The sequence below is a fragment of the Rhinatrema bivittatum genome, chromosome 7 (assembly GCF_901001135.1).
Source record: "Rhinatrema bivittatum chromosome 7, aRhiBiv1.1, whole genome shotgun sequence".
NCBI lineage: Eukaryota > Metazoa > Chordata > Amphibia > Gymnophiona > Rhinatrematidae > Rhinatrema > Rhinatrema bivittatum.
Window position 1 is genome coordinate 78,208,842 of NC_042621.1, and position 20,525 is coordinate 78,229,366.

The 20,525-nt window shown below is 43.3% G+C and overlaps 1 long non-coding RNA gene across 2 annotated transcripts in view; it reads left to right on the forward strand.

The window, feature by feature from the left end:
• The first annotated feature begins 20,045 nt into the window (after positions 1–20,045).
• LOC115095194 overlaps positions 20,046–20,525 on the forward strand; it is a 38,703-nt gene continuing 38,223 nt past the window's right edge. For both annotated transcript variants that reach the window (XR_003857716.1, XR_003857715.1), the window contains exon 1: positions 20,046–20,113. This is a non-coding gene — a long non-coding RNA (uncharacterized LOC115095194). The remainder of the gene's footprint in view (positions 20,114–20,525) is intronic.

A 20,525-nucleotide genomic window follows, 5' to 3' on the forward strand; every position in this document is an offset into this window, starting at 1 on the left:
AAGTTAGTCAGGTGACTAAAGCCCTCCCTCAAATCTCCCGCAGAAAACATCTTTTTAATCCAGCTAAATGAAAGCCGGATAACTACTTATGAGTCGTCTTTTCAAATTCGCTCTTGAATATTGACCTCAAGGAGACTGGGAACCAAAAGTCACAGTCTTGCTTTCCATTGGCAAAACAACGTCAGGCTACAGTTGGCCAAGGTGACACAGGAAAGAGGAGGATGACTTGGCGCCCCCACTCCACACACACTTATCCCTCTCTTCAGTAATTATAGGGCACAAAGCATTGTCATACTTACATTTCAAGTTTATTCCCCATTTCTGTACAGTAAAAATGTAATCTGAGATTTGCCTCTATCAGAATTATTGATGTCTTATGAAAGTCATGTTCAACATGATTCCACTCTAATCTTCAGAGTTGATAGAATAAGTTAACAAGACAGTATGCACTGTGTGCTGCCGACTCCTGGCAGTTGGCCTAGCCTCTAAGAAGTCAGCCCAAGCCTTGCGTTGTGTGGCTTGTAAGAGTTATTTCCCTTTGGATAAATGCCCTTCACATAGCGCCTAGCTCATGGTGTCCAGCCAATGCAAAGATGATTTTGAAGAACAGAGCGTGACGATTCTCACCCCATGAAACAATAACGGATAGACTTTGATTTCTTGGGAAATAAGTACTTCAGCTACATTCCTTGTCAGTCCATTCTTTTGAACATGTTCCCTCCATTATTTAGATTTTGAATCTAGTTTAAATGGCAGTAAAAAATTGTATGTGGCAGTTGGCAATGAAATTTAGCTTGACAGCTCGGACATAAAACTAAAAATAAATGGCTTCACATCCAAATAATAAGTAATAACAATGTTAGCCTGCATAAGAATAGCAGGGCTGGATTCAAATACAATATTAATTTTAGGAATATGAGTGACTAGGGAGAGACAGAGGCAAAGAAACAAATCCTTCATATAGCAATAGTGTCTTCCTATCCCCCAGGCAACTGCCTGCCTTTCACCTCAGCACAGCAATTATGTGGTATAATGACTGCAGTGCAAATAAGCAGAGAGATTTTATTAAACCAAATGAGCAAATCATCTGCGTATTATTGCGATTTGATTGACAGTGACAAGTGTCAAGCAGACATGGATGTGAATATGATAAAGAAGCTTGCAGGAAAGCTCTTGATAATGTTACTCTTGATAAAGTTGCTTGGAAAAACCTCTCTTGGTAAATAAAGGAAGGGAATATGATGCATATTAATTTGCCCAGTTTGCAGCCTGCCCGTAGACTAGCAGAAAAGTTGCATAAGGTTCAGTACATGGCATTTTATATGAATACCAAAATTGCATTTATGATTCGCATAGACTTTACAACAATATATTAATATTAAAAGTAAAGGTCATTCTATATATCAGCTAAGCTGCATGAGCTTCTACTTTTTTTTTTTTTTTGGCCTGATAATTTCCTCCTGCTCCTTTGGGTTTCCAGCTCAGTTGGAACCAGCCTCAGTTGGGCTACAGCCCCAAGAGCCTTCATTTGCAACTACCCAGGGATTTCCCCTTACCCCCCCCCCCCCCCCCCCATGCCCTATTTTATATCCCTTAGCCCAGTCATTGCAGTGGCAACCCTCTGTCAGGAAACACGCAGCAGGCCTCCTTCCAGAAACCTGCCATCACGTGCTCTAAAATTGGATATCAGGGGCCACCATGGCAAAGTGACCTGGACTCCATCCCCCCCCCCCCCCCCCCCCAGGGCCTGTGAATTCTGCCTTTGCAACATCCTCAGCCCTGACCAACTTGCGGGATTAGAGGACCTGATCTGGGAATGAAACCCAGGATCTTTTGCATGGCAGTGAACAGCACGGACACTGAGATGTCCATGGGCTTCCACTTTTCTATGGCAAAGTGCTAGAGAAATTTGAATGAAGAGTATTTTAATTCTGCCTGTAAAATATATTTTACTTCAAGCTAGAGATCGGCTCTCCATTTGCACCATATAGTTTCTCTCTCACAAGGATGATTAGATTTGGTACTGTATACTCTAGTTAGGAGATGATGATTAATTGCTGTAGGTCTGCAAACTCTCTCAAAATTTGCTGCTACATGAATGATTCTCAAATGACATCATGCTGGCTGATGCTGATATTACAGCTTCAGATTTCACTCATTCACTGAGAAGCTTTGACTAATTGCTGTTGATGGTCAGAATTTATTAAGAGATGTAATTAGGATGCTTCAAGAAAAAACACAGTAATGTCCTGAAGCAAAACTGAACCTCAGTCATGCTGAATGACTGTAGTCAGGAGCTGTATGGCTATTTCTGTCAGTATGGAGTTTTTCTTCAATGGAAAAATCAAATCAGACAGTAACATTAAAAACTGCTATTGCCTTTTGTTTCTGGCCATTTGCGAAGCCTGGTTAAATTTATTTATTTAAATGGTTTTTTTAATTCCTCCTCGTCCATAAATTATGCCCAGGGTGGATTACAGAAAATACATTCATAAAACACACAAATATAATAAGACAATACACATCAAAACAGATAAAACACGTAATATCATAAAACATGAAATATATCTTATAAAAGTTCTTTAGGCAAAAGTCTCGTTAAAAAGAAGTTTTTAGCTACTTATGAATAACTTTAAGATCAGATTCACTGTGCAGCTGGTCAGGGAGTTTGTTCCCTGACCAGCTTGACCCTATATTGTTTTAGTGATGGCACATATCATAAGTTTGCTTCTTCTGACCGCAAAGAGCATGCAGATACATAATGTTCTATTTTTGTTTTCAGTGCACTGACTTGTTCATTATGTAATAACTTGTGTATTATTATTATTAACAATTTAAATTGCACTCTGAAATACAGTGGGAGCCAATGGGGTTTTATTAATATCAGATTAATGTGCTCAAATACAGGGACAGCGGTCAATATTCGAGCTGCTGCATTCTGTGTTAATTGCAAAACTCTTACAATATTCTTTGGTAGCCTAATAAGAAGGCTATTAACAATAGTTGATTTGGCCAAACAATAACATAGAAACATAGAAACATAGAAATGACGGCAGAAGAAGACCAAATGGCCCATCCAGTCTGCCCAGCAAGCTTCCCTCATTTTTTCTCTCATACTTATCTGTTTCTCTTAGCTCTTGGTTCTAATTCCCTTCCACCCCCACCATTAATGTAGAGAGCGGTGATGGAGCTGCATCCAAGTGAAATATCTAGCTTGATTAGTTAGAGGTAGTAGGGGTAGTAACCGCCGCAATAAGCAAGCTACACCCATGCTTATTTGTTTTTCCCCAGATTATGTTATACAGCCCTTATTGGTTGTTTATCTTCTCCCCTGCCGTTGAAGCAGGGAGGTATGCTGGATATGCGTGAGGTATCAGTTTTTTTTCTTCTCCCCTGCCGTTGAAGCAGAGAGCTATGCTGGATATGCATCGAAAGAGAAGTATCAGGCACATTTGGTTTGGGGTAGTAACCGCCGTAACAAGCCAGCTACTCCCTGCTTTGTGAATGTGAATCCTTTTTTCTTCTCCCCTGCCGTTGAAGTTATGCTGGATATGCGTGAAGTATCAGTTTTTCTTTTCCCCTGCCGTTGAAGCAGAGAGCTATGCTGGAAATTCGTGATGTATCAGGCTTTCTCCCATGCCGTTGAAGCAGAGAGCCATGCTGGATATGCGTCGAGAGTGAAGTATCAGGTACATTTGGTTTGGGGTAGTAACCGCCGTAACAAGCCAGCTACTCCCCGCTTTGTGAGTGCGAACCCTTTTTTCTTCTCCCCTGCCGTTTAAGCAGAGAGCTCTGCTGGATGTGTGACTGTAGATAGTTCACTATTCTCTCTTTCAGCAGAGACTCCATTACTTTTCCCACCACTGAAGTGAGGCTAACCGGCCTGTAGTTGCCAGCCTCCTCCCTGTTCCCACTCTTGTGAAGCGGGACCACCACCGCTCTTCTCCAATCTCTCGGCACCACTCCCGTTTCTAGGGATCTATTGAACAGGTCACACAGCGGACCCGCCAGAACATCTCTGAGCTCCCTCAATATCCTTGGATGAATCCCATCAGGCCCCATGGCTTTGTCCACTTTCAGGTTCTTTAGCTCTTCCCACACATTTTCTACTGTAAAAGGATTTTCATCTATTCCACTTCCCTCCAGTTTCTTGTTGTGTAGAGATGGTCCTTCTCCAGGGTCTTCTTTAGTGAACACAGAGCTGAAGTATTCATTTAATATTTCTGCCATTTCTTCGTCTGTCTCCACACATTGATCATTACCACCTTTGAATTTCACTATACCACTTTGGACCTTTCTCTTTTCGCTGATGTATCTGAAAAATGTTTTGTCACCATTTTTTATCTCCTTGGCAATCCTCTCTTCTGCTTGATTTTTTGCCAACTTGATTGTTTTCTTCGTCTCCCTCAGTTGATACAAATATTCTTCTTTGTGCTCCTCCCTTTGGGATCCTTTATATTTCTTGAATGCTGTTCTTTTAGCTTTAATTTTGTCAGCCACCTCCTTTGAGAACCAGATAGGTTTCAATTTTCTTTTGCTTTTCTTTATGTTTCTAACATATAGAGCAGTTGCCTTGGTGATTGCTCCTTTTAGATTGGTCCACTGCTGATCCACATCTCTCTCGTTCTCCCATCCTTTAAGTTCTTCCTCCAGGTACTTTCCCATTTCCTCAAAGTCTGTGTTTTTGAACTGTAAAACTCGGGTCTTTGTGGTTCTTTTCCCTATTCTATTAGTGATATTAAACCATACCGTTCGATGATCACTGCTGCTGAGGTGGGCGCCCACCTGGACATCTGAGACATTATCTGCATTATTGAGCAATAAGTCGAGTATAGCACCTTCTCTCGTGGGTTCCAACACCATTTGTTTGAACAAAGATACTTGCATGGCATCCATTATTGCTCTACTATTTTTAGTTTCTGCAGATGGGATTTTCCAGTCTACATCTGGCATATTAAAGTCACCCACGATCACCACTTCTCCCTTCCTGCCTATCTTATGGATGTCTTCAATCAGATCTCTGTCCAGCTCTTCCTTTTGGTTTGGAGGCCTGTAAACCACTCCAATATAAATGGACACTCCGTCTGAGCAAAGCTTTGAGTGGACATAAAATATTTAGTTTATAAAATGCAGTCTGGTCTACCCTCCTAACATGAGCCTTTAAAGTTACTTTAGAGCCCATCAAGCTTTCTTGCTTCTAAGACAATAGGTTTTGAACAACTGCGTGAATTTGGGTATAGGATTCTGCTTACCAATCCACAAGAGAACAGACTTACAGACATTCATAAATAAGCCATGACATTGCAATCAGTTATTAATCAAACACTTGCAATTATCAAACAATATGGTTGGAAAAACACCATCAATGTTGCATGGGAGGAAAAAACTGAATGTCATCTGCATATAAAAAAAATAAGTAATTCCAAGGGATGTAATCAGTTCAGCCAGCTTATTTCCTGTGTATATACATATCTATCCATCTATCTATCTATATATCTATATGTTAAATAAAGTGTCTAATAAAGATGAGCCTTGAGGGACTCCTGATGTAGTATTAAACCAGCTGAATAATATGTGCTAACTTTACGCATTGTCTCCGTACATGGAGGAAGCATTTATACCATAAAGGACCAGTCTCCAATACAAAATTACTCTAGGCTCTTGAACAATTTATCATGAGGAGTGGTATCAAATACTGCACTCTCTAAAATCCTATTTAGGTGACACATGAGATCTGCCACCTTTGCACCAGGCAAGCAAGTTACCAAGCGATCTTCATGTCCAACCATTCCTAATGACTGAACTTGCCAGCTACAATGACCACCTAACCTTTCTCTGCTGGGCATATGAACCTGGAGACACATCCTTGGTGTAGGAGGATAATGCATCACCTGTAAAGTGATGCTAACTACAGAATCACTTTCTGCCTGATGGTCTCGGTACAGGTGACCTTGTTTCTCCAAGGCAGCACAAGGCCTGCAAGTGGTACCTATGTTACTGAAGGCCTCCTCTCTCTCTCTCTATATATATATCTCTGAGTAGGCTCTTCTAGATTTGCTACTGTAGCCTTCCAAAATTGGATTCTTTCTGTGAAAGGCAGGAGCTCTTTGCACCGGGTGCACATATACACCTTTTCACTAACTAATAGATAATCGTATATATGTCATGCAATGTAAGAACAATGGATAACTCTGATCTCAATGTTAGATACACCTTAATATTATTCAATTGTTAGTATTGTGAGGTTGCTAAAGAATAGAAATGTTTAGTCTAAAGTCACTTAAATTTATTGGGTGTAATTTATGTTGGTTTGGGAATGACCAGCAAAGGAACAGCAGCTAATCTGTCTATAAAAGCAGGGCTACTCCCTTGTTTTATCTGAATCCCTAATTGATTCTTGCTGTGAAAAATTTCCCTTGTATCCTTTTAATTGGGAGAACAGTCTAAAATATAAAGAACGTGCTTGGGGGTGAGTGGAAGTTGAGGAGGGAGAGTGGGAAAAAAGATACAGAAATAAGCTATTTAGCTTTTAATGGCAATCAAATACAAGGATAATCTATTTAGTTTTTAGTTGTTAAAGGCTTTCACACATACAAATAAGCCAAGTTAATTTTCAACTTTTAAAGGATCACACAACGAAGTAAGCTATTTAGGTTTTAGCTTTTAAAGGTTCTCACCCACAAAAATAAGTCACTTTGTATCCTGTTCTTTATTATGGAGTGGCACACATGGCATGTCTAGGAAATTGGTTCAGATCTCAGCTATTTCAGGTCTGAGTGTCGTTTGAGCAGCTATAGTTTAGCTTCTTTACTAATCATTCTCTCAGAAGCAGCTCCTTTGAGACAGATATGCAGAAACAGCCCCATCATAACAAGTTGGTCAATAGCTTGCAAATTCTTAAACAAGCTCACTCATGCTCTCTCTTTTATTTATCCTTTAGTCAATAATCCCGGTTTCCTCTTCATCCAGCCAAACCAGTCCAGATACATAGCTTTATGCTCCCCTAACAGCAGATGGATGGCTGATGTCATCTTATATAGGGTTCCATGCTTTCCATTATATTCTATCTCCAGCAGATGGTAAGCAAGAATCCCATGCTGAAAGCTGGTGCAAGGCCTAAGCTGGGTGAAGAGGCTTTTCCTGAAAAGAATTAGCTGCGCCTACGGTGATGGGGTCTTTCTGCTTGATCCTCCTCCTCCAGTTGTGCATAGCCTAAGGAAAAACCGGGGCTTCTGTGAGGCATTCAATTGCAAGGGAGCTGACTGGAATACATCAGCCCCGCCTAGGCGTTCTTCCATCTCCTCCCTGTATCTCTTCCTTTCTTCCCTTCCTCTTCGATTAATAAAGTTTAAAAGAAAAAGAAAGGTAGTAGCAGGCCAGCATCATTTTCATTTAGACAACGTGGGGCCCAGAGTCTAAGGGTGCTCCAGGACCTACTAGGCCACCAGGTTTTTTAAGGTATGCCTGGGGGGGTTGAACTAGGGTGGGCTGGGGGTTTCTAAGGCTGGGGAGAGTCTTGTAAAGCAAAGGAGTGGGATTGGGAAGGGAGAGTGTCATTCAAGGCACAAGTGCACTTTTTTAAAATTTATTTTTTACATCAGGGTATCTGTAGAAGTAGTTGGGGGTGAGTGAGGGTCTCAAGATCCCTGGGAGTGTTTCAATACTTGGAGGTTTATTCAGGCTGCTATGGTCCTTTAATAAGATGGCAGCCCTGGGCAAAAGGGTCCCATCTTATGGCATTTGGAAACCACTAACCCATGAGGGAAGATACTGCATGAGTTCCCAGTAACTTCAGGGGAAAATAGCACAGCTTAGTAAATGACCCCCATAGTAACATAGTAAATGACAGTAGATAAATACCAAATACCATCTAGTCTGTCCAGTTGAGATTCATTCACTTTGGGTGGATGCACATTTAAATTTCCATACTTAATCCCATACCAGATTCCAATCTTTTATTTGATCTCACAACCCTTTTCCTACCACTATCCTCTGTCTCTGACTCAAGTATGCCCCAAAATTTGTCACAATGATGGCATTTACCATGTCTGCTAGTAGGTTATTTCAAGCATTGTCATCTTCAATTTTGATTCTTTCAAGACCAATACTTAAGACAACACCTAGCCCCCTTCTATGCCTTATTATCAAATTTTATAATAATCATCATAGCCACCAAGTTTAGTGAAGCTGTTGTAAATGAATAAACAACTAAATTCCAGCCTCCTCATGCTCATTGTAGTTTGGGTTTTAGCGTTGGTCTCTTCATGCAGGTACCCCCAACATTCTTGGAGGACCAATGCTGTTGGATCACTGCTCTTTAAGATTGTAACCACTGCTCCATTCAGGTTACCCCATATCAACAAGAGGAAATCCATAGGCTGGCAGTGTTTCTAAAGAGTATCCAGAAGGGGTTTAGGAGTAAAGGAAACCCTTACTCCCGAGTGATCTGATAAATTATGATATATATCTGATGTTATTGCTTCGATTTTTGTTTTTGCTATCGATGTTAGATGAACCAGTGTACCTGTCATAAGGGAGATGGGTATAGAAAGCTAGAGTGAACACATTTTTGGACAGTCATAAAGCCAAATCTCAAGGAGGTCAATATTCAAAAGTCATAGCGAGAGAGAGAGAGATAGCGTGCATAGTTGTCAAGTATTTATATCGCCATAGAAGGGCCATATAATAGCTCGAGGTGAGGTGTTGATTGGTGGTGGTTTAGGGTTTAGGAACCAGTTTTCCATGTAGAGTGAGATGTACAAACAGCACAGTACACCTCAGTGAAGATTTGACCATTTGGAGTGAGGAAAGTCTCACAAAGATGACAGTTCTAGACCTGGACCAGGATCAATGGAGACTTCCGGAAGGAAGCAGGAAGTGAAGGTCCTCCGGGTGAGATAGGCAGCACCTAATCGGAGGTAGGCCGCTGGTAGCATCCAAGTAGGCTGGTCTGGTTGTCACAGGAGCAATAGAGTATCCAAGTGTAGCGCAAGGGTCAAAGCCAGGGTATCAGTCCAAGTGTGGTCAGCCAAAGCAAGGGTCAGTTCCGAGATTAGTCCATATGTGGTCAAGAGGCAGGCAGTGGTCAGTTCCAGGCAGCGGTCAATGTGGCCAGTAGGCAGGCAGTAGTCAGTTCCAGGCAGTGGTCAAATGTGATCAGTAGGCAGGTAGTGGTCAGTTCCAGGCAGCGGTTAAACGTAGTCAGGCAAGCAAAGGTCAGTACCGTGAATCAGTCCGAGGAGGTACGACAAGAGGAGGAATGAAGAGCAGGAATCGGGAGAGCGCTGGAGCACTGGACAAGACAGGAACACAGGAGCACTGGAACATGACAGGAATGCAGGAACACTGGAACGAGACTGGATCAAGGAGGCACAGGAACAAGGAACAGCAAACTAGCTACTCCGAGGTGTCAACCCGATTGCCAAGGTGAGGTTTTGGGGACGGGGCATCGCCTTTTATGCAGGGATTATGTAATGTCATCATCGGGCGCTGCCGACTGGGTTCCCGTGCTGGGCCCTTTAAAGGGACATGCAGTCCGCGCGCACGCCTAGGGGTGGGGCCGACACTGTGGAGGATGCTGAGCCCCGGCAAGAGGAGCACTGAGGGAAGGCCCCGACGGGCCTGGAGATGCCTGGGAGCGCCACGGACAGTGGGAGCTGGCCACGGCTTCTAGAGATGAGGAGCCGGAGCTGGTGGAAGGGAGCATTAGGTGAGCAGGCCCGGTTGTGGCACCAACACGGCCGGGAAACGCAACAGTACCCCCCTTCTAGGCCTCCCCCTTACCGGCTTGGGTTTGTTTGGATGTTGATGATGGAAGTCACGGAGGAGGTTCTTATCCAGGATGTGGTGAGAAGGCTCCCATGAATTTCCTTCTGGCCCAAAGCCCTCCCATGAAAGGAGGTACTCTCAGTGGCCTCTATGGGTTGGATGTCAAGGACCTCCTGCATCTGAAGGGTATTCTCAGATTCTGCTGAGAGTTGTCGGAGGAGGAGGTCTTCAAGAAGGCCATGATAATACTAGGGGTTTGAGCAGAGAGACATGGAAGGTATTATGAATACCAAGACTCGTAGGTAACTTCAATTGGTATGTGACAGCTTCCACCCATCGTACAACGGGGAATGGTCCCACGTATTTCGGAGCCAGCCATTGAGAAGGCAACTGGAGACGAATATGTCTGGTGCTGAGCCAGACTCGTTGCCCAGGCAGAAACACTGGTGCAGCATGGCGATGGGCATCCGTCACGTGTTTGGCTTGGTTGGCTGCTTGGCAAAGCCGCCCTTTAACCTGGACCCGGAGGCGACAAATGGTCTGAGCTGTGGAGTGGGCTGCTGGTGAAGGTATGTTGAGTGGAATTGGCAAAGGTAGTCGGGGTTGATGGCCAAAGACCACAGAGAATGGTGAAACCTCTGTAGCAGAGGCGACGTGGGTGTTGTGAGACAGTTCTGCCCATGGGAGGAGATCGGCCCAATTGTCCTGCTGATCATTGACATATGACATAAGGAAGGCTTTAAGGGACCGATTGGTCCTCTCGGCCTGGCCGTTAGCTTGTGGATGGTATGCAGAGGTTAAATTCAGGGATATATTGAACTTTTTACAGCGGGACCTCCAGTATTTTGCAGCGAATTGAGGGCCACGACCAGAAACGATCTCTTGTGGAAGTCCTTGGAGATGAAAGATATGAATCAAGAAGAGAAGAGCCAGTTACAAGGCTGATGGTAGCCCCGGTAAGGGGACAAAGATGGCCATTTTTGAGAAACGGTCTATTATGACCCAGATTACAGTATGCCCCTTGGAAGGGGGCAATTCCATGATAAAGTCCATAGATTTACTAGTCCATGGTTCAGTGGGTGCAGGAAGTGGTTGAAGGAGCCCCCAGGGATGCCCAGTAGGGGGCTTTTGTTGAGCGCATAGGGGGCATGAGTCCACATAGTCTCTGGAGTCTTTGACCATGCTAGCCCATTAATAATGTCAGCGGAGCATTTCGAGAGTTCAGGCTCGGCCGGGATGGCCGGCTGGTTTGGAGTCGTGGTCCCAACGGAGTACACGTTCTCTGAGGTGATGGAGCATGACCGTCTAACCGGCTGGTACAGTGGTAGCAACTGCAAGAGAGATGCAGGTAGGGTCAGTGATGTGCGCTGGAGTCTCTGGAGTGTCCTCTGGCTCTAAAGAACATGAGAGTGCATCTGCACAGAGGTTCTTTGCTGCAGGGTGATAGCGAAGCTCGAAGTTAAAGCGTGGAAAGAAGAGAGCCCAGCAGGCTTGTCTTGGATTGAGTAGCTGGGCTTCTTTCAAGAGTTCTAGGTTCTTATGTTCAGTAAAAATAGTAAACAGGTGTTGTGCCCCTTCAAGCCAGGGATGACATTCTTGGAGGGCGAGCTTCACGGCCAGGAGTTTGTGATCCCCAATAGTATAGTTCTGTTCCATGGGCGAGAACTTATGGGAATAGAAGGAGCACGGGACAAAGGCTCTTTTGGTAGAGTACTGACTAAGGACCGTCCCAGCTCCAATGACAGATGCATTGACCTCTACCATGAAGGGGCCGCTAGGGTCTGGATGGCGGAGACATGGACCAATACGGAAGGCTTCTTTCAAAGATTGGAACGTAGACTGTGCCTTGGGACTCCAGACCCGAAGGTCAGTTCCTTTCTTTGTCATGGCGGTGAGTGGAGTGGCCAGCGTGGAGTAGTCTGCTATAAAGTGACAATAATAATTCATGAATCCCAGGAATCTTTGCAGAGCCCGCAATCCTACCAGCTGAGGCCAATCACAGATATCTTGAAGCTTATCTGGGTCCACGGTGAACCCTTGGCTCGAGATAATGTAGCCCAGAAATGGAAGGCTAGATTGCTCAAAAAGGCATTTCTCTAGTTTAGCGTACAGGTGGTGTTCCCTCAGTCACTGGAGAACAGTTTCGACATATGAGCGATCGGAATCCAGATCCTTGGAGAAAATTAATATGTCATCCAAGTACGAAGAAGGTCTCGGAAGATTTCATTCATCATTCGCTGGAAGATGGAGGGGGCATTGCATGGCCCAAAGGGCATAACTACGTACTAGTAGTGTCCATCCCATGTGTTAAATGCGGTCTTCCATATGTCTTCAGGCTAAATCTGGATTAAGTTATAGGCTCCACGCAGGTCCAACTTTGTGAAGATTTGAGCCCCTTGCAACCGATCACTGATGAGCGGGAGTGGGTACCGGTCCTTCTGGGTAATGGCATTCAGACTCCTGTAGTTAATACAGGGTCTCAGACTGCCATCCTTCTTCTTTACAAAAAAGAACCCTGCACCTGCCGGGGAGGTAGAAGGTCTTATAAAACCCTTAGCTAATGTTTTCTTTAATATATGCAGACATCGCCTGGGTCTCCAGGAGTGAAAGAGGATAGGTCCTGCCCTTCGGTGGTGTGGTTCCAGATAAGAGTTCTGTAGGGCAATTAAACTTCCGGAGTGGGGGCAGGATATCTGCCTTCTGCTTGGAGAATACATCTTTGTATTCCATGTAAGGAATAGGCAAACCAGGAAGGGTTGTTGAAGTTAGTACGGGTACAGGCGGAGACACCTGTTGTAGACACTGACTTTGACATGGAGGACCCCACTAGGTCAATTGAAGTGATTGCCAGTCGAAGTGGGGTGTGTGCAACTGAAGCCATGGAAGGCCAAGGACTATGGGGTGTCGACCGTTTTTAGGATCAAAAGGGTAATTTCCTCTTCATGGAGTGTCGGATAGAACATAAGAACATAAGAAATTGCCATGCTGGGTCAATCCAAGGGTCCATCAAGCCCAGCATCCTATTTCCAACAGAGCCCAAACCAGGCCACAAGAACCTGGCAATTACCCAAACACTAAGAAAAACCCATGCAATTAATAGCAGTGGCTATTCCCTAAGTAAAATTGATTAATAGCCATTAATGGACTTCTCCTCCAAGAACTTATCCAAACCTTTTTTGAACCCAGCTACACTAACTGCACTAACCACATCCTCTGGCAACAAATTCCAGAGCTTTATTGTGCGTTGAGTGAAAAAGAATTTTCTCCGATTAGTCTTAAATGTGCTACTTGCTAACTTCATGGAAGATCCCATGCCACTGATGCAATTAATATACTCCAACACCCACTGCTCAAGGGAAACCCTTGCTCGGTGGTTTTGTGCGGTGGCTATGTTAAAGGACAACCAAAGTGGTTGTCCTTTAACATAGCCACCGCACAAAACCACCGAGCAAGGGTTTCCCTTGAGCAGTGGGTGTTTGGAGTATATTTTGTATAGGGAAAGAGGTTGGTTGGTGAATACTGATGCAATTAATAGCAGTGGCTATTCCCTAAGTAAATTTGATTAATAGCTGTTAATGGACTTCTTCTCCAAGAACTGAGCCAAACCTTTTTTTTAACCCAGCTACACTAACTGCACTAACCACATCCTCTGGCAACAAATTCCAGAGATTTATTGTGCGTTGAGTGAAAAATAATTTTCTCCGATTAGTCTTAAATGTGCTACTTGCTAACTTCATGAAATGCCCCCTAGTCCTTCTATTATTCGAAAGTGTAAATAACTGATTCACATCTACTCGTTCAAGATCTCTCATGATCTTAAAGACCTCTATCATATCCCCCCTCAGCCGTCTCTTCTCCAAGCTGAACAGCCCTAACCTCTTCAGCCTTTCCTCATAGGCATAGTTCGGTGAGTGATACGGTCAGGTCGAGGTTCTCCACGGATGGAGGCAGTTAAAATTTCCCGATCTACTTTGTTTCCACCACAGTGATCGCGGCATCGGTGTGCTCTAACCATTTTTTAATATTAGGGAAGAATATGTGATATATGCTCCATTGATTTCACTCAGGAAGATACAATTTATTAAGAAAATTGAGTTTTGAGTGGGAATATGCTGAGATAACAAGAGGCTCACTTGCTTACCACCTTTTGGTTAGTAATTGTCTTTTGATTGGTAATAGCAGAGCAGACCAGCAAGTTAGTAACTAACGATGTTCTTGTGCAGTAAGCAGTGATGCAGCATAAGTAGCAGTAGAGAAGAATGAATTAAATTAAAAAAAAAAAAATAATTTTTTTTGGAATAACAACAGACAGACCAAGACACACACATAGGGGCGGATTTTCAGAGCCCTGCTCGCGTAAATCCGCCCAAAACCGGGCGGATTTACGCGAGCAGGGCCCTGCGCGCCGGGAAGCCTATTTTACATAGGCCTCCCGGCGCGCGCAGAGCCCCGGGACTCGCGTAAGTCCCGGGGTTCTCCGAGGGGGGCGTGTCGGGGGGCAGGCCCGGTCGTCGCAGCGTTTCAGGGGCGTGTCGGCAGCGTTTTGGGGGCGGGTACGGGGGCGTGGCTACGACCCGGGGCGGTCCGGGGGCGTGGCCGCGCCCTCCGTACCCATCCCCAGGTCGCGGCCCGGCGCGCAGGAGGCCCGCTGGCGCGCGGGGATTTACGCCTCCCAAAGGGAGGCGTAAATCCCCTGACAAAGGTAAGGGGGGGGTTTAGACAGGGCCGGGTGGGTTAGGTAGGGGAAGGGAGGGGAAGGTGAGGGGAGGGCAAAGGAAAGTTCCCTCCAAGGCCGCTCCGATTTCGGAGCGGCCTTGGAGGGAACAGGGGTAGGCTGCGCGGCTCGGCGCGCGCCGGCTATACAAAATCCATAGCCTTGCGCGCGCCGATCCAGGTTTTTAGCAGATACGCGCGGCTCCGCGCGTATCTACTAAAATCCAGCGTACTTTTGTTTGCGCCTGGAGCGCAAACAAAAGTAGGCTATTCGCGCGCCTTTTAAAATCCGCCCCATAGTGAGTAGACAATCAAGAAACCTTTTTTATTTATTATTTATTTTCATTTTATTTTTATTTATATTGAGAAATGTATTGTGAAAAAACAGATTACAATCACATATGTCAAACTATCTATTTCAGACAGACATTGACTGGTGCTGTTTAACCTTCAAACAGAAACAATATATGTATGTTCAGATCCTTGAACAAGTCAGGTAATCCCAAACTAATAATTAACATTCATGGTATGTGTTAAGTTTTGTTTATTCCTTTTTAACTTGGGCATAATGGGTCCTTTTGGTTTTATAAATTCATACAATCCCTAAATGTGTGCAATCTATATTTGATTTTACAGTATCACATATATAGCCATTTTAGACTACTTTCTGATATAAGAAAATGTTATGCATCCAAGAAATACCATGCTCACTAGTTTGGTTGGACATTTTAAAGTTTTTGTTCTCTGAATGTTCTTGTGCTTAAAGATCAGTAATTTATGTCACCTTTTTTGTTGCAATTATTTTCCATGTTTTAGTTGTGTACCTGGATCATTGGTATGGTTGGTTCATTTACAATTTTTAACTGCTTGATGTTCTTGTGTTATAAATTAGGATTTTATGTCACCATTTTATTTGCAACTATCTTTCATATTTGTTTTATTCAGTATTTATTTATGTAAGTTTTGGTACCATATTTATGTTTTTATTTTTGTATGTGCATAAATATATGTGTATTAATATTTATGTATTTTATCATAGCCCCTGAGGCAGCCACTTGAGAAGTGGCGAAACTCGGCCTGAGTCGGGCATTTTTGCGTCTCCACTCTAATAAATGCTTATAAAGGACATCTGGCATCTATCTTGTTTGTTGATACCATTATGGCTTTCATAGATCTCCTCCCTTCTTGTTTTGTGAGTCCTTTGGTGTGGCTCCAGATAAGAGTTCTATAGGGCAATTAAACTTCCGGAGTGGGAGCAGGATATCTGCCTTCTGCTTGGAGAATACATCTTGGTATTCCATGAAAGGAATAGTTAACCCAGGAATGGTTGTGGTAGTTAGTACAGGTATGGGCGGAGACACCTGTTGACTCTGACTTTGACATCGAGGACCCCACTGGGTCAATTGAAGTGACTGCCAGTCGAAGTGGGGTGAGTGCAACTGAAGTCATGGACGGCCGAGGACTATGGGGTGTGCTGACCATTTTAGGATCAAAAGGGTAATTTCCTCTTTGTGGAGTGGAGTGTTCCCACGGTCAGTCAGATAGGCATAGTTTGGTGAGTGATACGGTCAGGTAGAGGTTCTCCGTGGATGGAGGCAATGCACAGTGGCACCTCCAACGGTTGAGTAGGTATCTCTAGGAGAGTGACTATCTCCTCAAGGATGAAGTTCCCACCTGCCCCAGTGTCCACGAGGGTGGTGGTGGCGAAGGAATGTGCCTCCCTAAGGAGGGAGACAGGCAGCAGTAGTTGAAGGCCAGAAACTGTGTTGCCCAAGCTCGGGACCCCCACCGGGCTCAGGCTTTGGAGTTTCCCGGACGTACCGGACAAGTCTGGAGAAGATGGCCAGAGCCCCCACAGTAGAGGCAGAAACCAGACTTTCTTCTTCTGAGGCGTTCCTTGGGAGTAAGGCAACCGCAGTTTATCTGCATGGGTTCTTCTGGAGGTTGAGAACCTGCTGGTAGCACCTTTAACTTGGGGCTCATAGACCGGGGTGGTCATAGGGCAGGAGGTCAGAGAGCCTTTACTTCCCAGTACCGTTCCTGGAGATGGTGGTCTATACTCCCGACCAAAGATATCAGTTCCTCCAAGGATGTAGGGATCTCTCAGGTGGCCAATTCATTTTTCAGAACAGGAGATAACCCCTCTAGATAGAGTGCCCACAGGCAGTCCTCCTGCCATCCCAACTCGGTTGCCAGGGTTTGGAACTCCACTGTGTATTCAGAGAGAGAGTGTGATCCCTGGCCGAGATCTAGGAGATGGTGACCAGCAACCGCCTGTCAGCCTGGGTCCTCAAAGGTGCATCGGAAGGCTGAGATAAATTGTGGAAGCTGCTGTAGAATGGAATCAGAATGTTCCCAAAGTGGGGAGGCCCATGCCATGGCGTTTCGGTGATCCTCCTACCGCCTGCATCAGGGGATTATTTCTCAGCTTTATGGAATGCTACCGGCTCGCTGATACATGATGAATTTAAATTGACAATATCAAAATAAACATTAATTCACCACACAGTCGTGTGGCGCCTGACATTGCCAACCTGTACATGGGATGTTTTGAAAAAGGAATTATAGCAGAGTCACCCCATAAGGAAAAGATAAAACTGTGGAAGTGTTTTATCGATCACAAAATAAAGGAGAGAGGAGAATCAACTCACTCAACGAATCTAACAGATCAAATATCAGTGAACTTATTGAATACCTGGCAAATGACAATATCATAAAGATTTTAGCTCTAGTGGTTATAATCTGCAGCCTCTCGCCACGCAATGGGCCGCAGGCTGTTATCAGCTTACAGAGCTTAATTTTGTATAATCATTTACTGTCATTTGTCCACCCACCAAATACCTTAATTGAAAAACTTTATTAATATTATCTTAAAATGCAAATTTAAACTGAACGAAACGTTCTTTAGATATTAAATTCAACAAATTGAATACTTAGCCAAAAAATTTTTTCATCGAGCAGCTACAGTGCTTTGCTGTTCAATTTGAATATCCCAACATGTTTCGACTGAAATATCAGTCTTCTTCAGGGGAATTGTAATGTCTCGAAACTGGCCAATATATTCCTTATATCCCGGACCCAATTTAAAGGTCTCTCTGAGGAATCTGAAATGGCGCCTCAGCGTCCCCTGAAGAAGACTGATATTTCAGTCGAAACATGTTGGGATATTCAAATTGAACAGCAAAGCACTGTAGCTGCTCGATGAAAAAATTTTTTGGCTAAGTATTCAATTTGTTGAATTTAATATCTAAAGAACGTTTCGTTCAGTTTAAATTTGCATTTTAAGATAATATTAATAAAGTTTTTCAATTAAGGTATTTGGTGGGTGGACAAATGACAGTAAATGATTATACAAAATTAAGCTCTGTAAGCTGATAACAGCCTGCGGCCCATTGCGTGGCGAGAGGCTGCAGATTATAACCACTAGAGCTAAAATCTTTATGATATTGTCATTTGCCAGGTATTCAATAAGTTCACTGATATTTGATCTGTTAGATTCGTTGAGTGAGTTGATTCTCCTCTCTCCTTTATTTTGTGATTAATTCAGGAGAGGTAGCTGCTTCATACTATTTGATTATTTATCTAGTGTTTTATCGATGACATCCTGATCATTTGGGAGGGTTCCACAGAAGATTTCGATGAATTTTTATCTTGGTTAAATGTACAAAATTCCAACCTTAACTTCACTGTTGAAATTGATGCCAACACATTGCATTTTCTTGACATCCAAATTAGCATAGAGAATAACAAATTTGTATTCACAATTTATAGAAAAGATACTGATCGGAACACAGTTTTGCATTTTAGTAGTTGCCATCTGTCTTCCCTGAGAAAGAACATCCCCACGGGACAATTCCTTTGTCTCAGGAAATTATGTTCTTCCAATGATGAATACAATTTAAAGGCTGGAGAAATGTTCCAAAGGTTTAAGGATAGGGGGTACCCAAGTAAAGCTTTAAAAAAGGCATTAAAAAGAAGGGGATGGGCAAACAGGGATTTGTTATTGATGTCCAAAAAGAGTGAGAAGGAATCATCTATAACATGTGTGTTGCCTTTTTCTCTGGATGCCTGGAAGGTATGAAAGTGTATTATGAAGCATTGGAATATTTTAAAATTACATCAAATTTTCAGGGAGGAACCAATGTTTGCATATTTCAGGGCCACAAATCTTAGGGACAGGTTGGTACATGTGGCAATTAATATGGTATCAACGGGAGCGGATGTCATCAGAGGACATGGGCCGTGTGGCCGGTGTAAGGTATGTCCACAGTCAGCCATGGGTGAAGAAATATCATTAGGGGATGGTCGTGTTTTCAAGTTATGTTCTCAAACTTCTTGTGAATCAGAAAGAGTTGTGTACTTAATTTGGTGTCCCTGTGGTCTAAAATACATTGGGAAAACGGTCAGAAAATTAAAAATCCATATACAAGAGCACATGAGCTGCTTGAGATGCAAAAGATTGGAGGCGCCCTTGGTCCAACATTGGCAGGATAGAAATCACGAAGTGGAGGATTTGAAATTCGTTGTGATTGAGCAGTTGCCCTTGAATATCAGGGGAGGGGATGTGAGTAAATATCTTGTTATGAAAGAACAGAGATGCATCTTTGAGTGGGACACTGTGATACCAAGTGGTTTGAATAAGGAAATTGAGTGGGGGGTGTTTAATTAGAAAGTGGTTAAAAAACCAAAGAATATGGTTGCTCATTTGATCGTCTTTTCCGTGGAAGGGGGGTGTTGGAGAGGGGAGTTTGTTGTGGAGATTATTGTGAGGTGGGATGATGTCTCAGTTGAGTGTTGTGGGGTAAAGGATACCTTTTTTTGTAGTCCCTCTCATTCCTACATACAGATAAAAAAATAGTAATAGAATGGCCACAGTCTATTCAGTGGCAATGTGAAGCTTTCTTTAAAATTGGAGTTCTCCATCAGGTCGGGTTCATTCGTTCTTGGGTTTTGAAAATAGAAGAATATAAAGAAATATTGTCTGCTGAACTTTGTGTCTTTTTGAGTTTGGAGTCATTTGACAGGTATATAAACAAGGGTAGTAGTTGGTTTAGTGGCTATTCTTTCTGTGCCACAGTCTATTCAGTGGCAATGTGAAGCTTTTCTAAAATTGCAGTTCTCCATCAGGTCGGGTGTATGTGATTCTGGATTGTGGCTTGAAAATAAAAGAATAAAAAGTTTTTCTGCTGAACTTTGTGTCTTTTTGAGCTGGGAGTGGTTTGATAGGCAAATAAATAAGGATAGTAGTAGGATCTTGACAGTTGATTCAGTGGCGATTTTTCTTTGTAGTTCTCTATCACGTCCGATTTATCATGTTTTGAAAAAATCTGTGTAGGTGTTCTGTTTTGAAGTGTTGATCAACACTGAGTAAAAATAGGAGAAAAATCGATACTTATGGAATAGAAAAATGAAGGAAAAATGGGCATATGTGTGAAAAAATGCTTTGAAAAAAACCTTAATGGTCCAGCTGTGCAGGGCTGATGTCATGACATGGGGGGTGGTTCAGGAGGTGTGGTTTATGGGGTTTAAATCCCAAGTGTTCGCGGCTAAGCTCACAGCTGTGGTGGAAAGTAAAGACTCATGTTAAAGTTTGAAGCCACATTAAGAAGTATCCCTGTTGAAAGATTTATGGGTGAGTGTTAAAAAGATTTGTGGGTGAATGTGTGTTCACTGTTTAGCGGTTTGTATTATGGTGATTAAATGAATCGAAGTGGATTTGAGAAGGCAAGTTTGGAAGAAGGGGGGATGGGTAGGATTGAATTTTGTTTTATTTTTAATGGGTTGGTGGTTACAATTGGGCATTGGAACTTCTTATTGATATTTAGAAAGTAGTGTTTCAATTCCATGTTGAAAGACTGTGTGGTGAATTAATGTTTGTTTTGATATTGTCAGTTTAAATTCATCATGTATCAGTGAGCCGGTGGCATTCCATAAAGCTGAGAAATAATCCCCCTGATGCAGGTGGTAGGAGGACCGCCGAAACGCCATGGCGTCGGGCATGTTATGAAGCAAGTTTCTTTGGATGTGCTATAAAACAAGTTTGC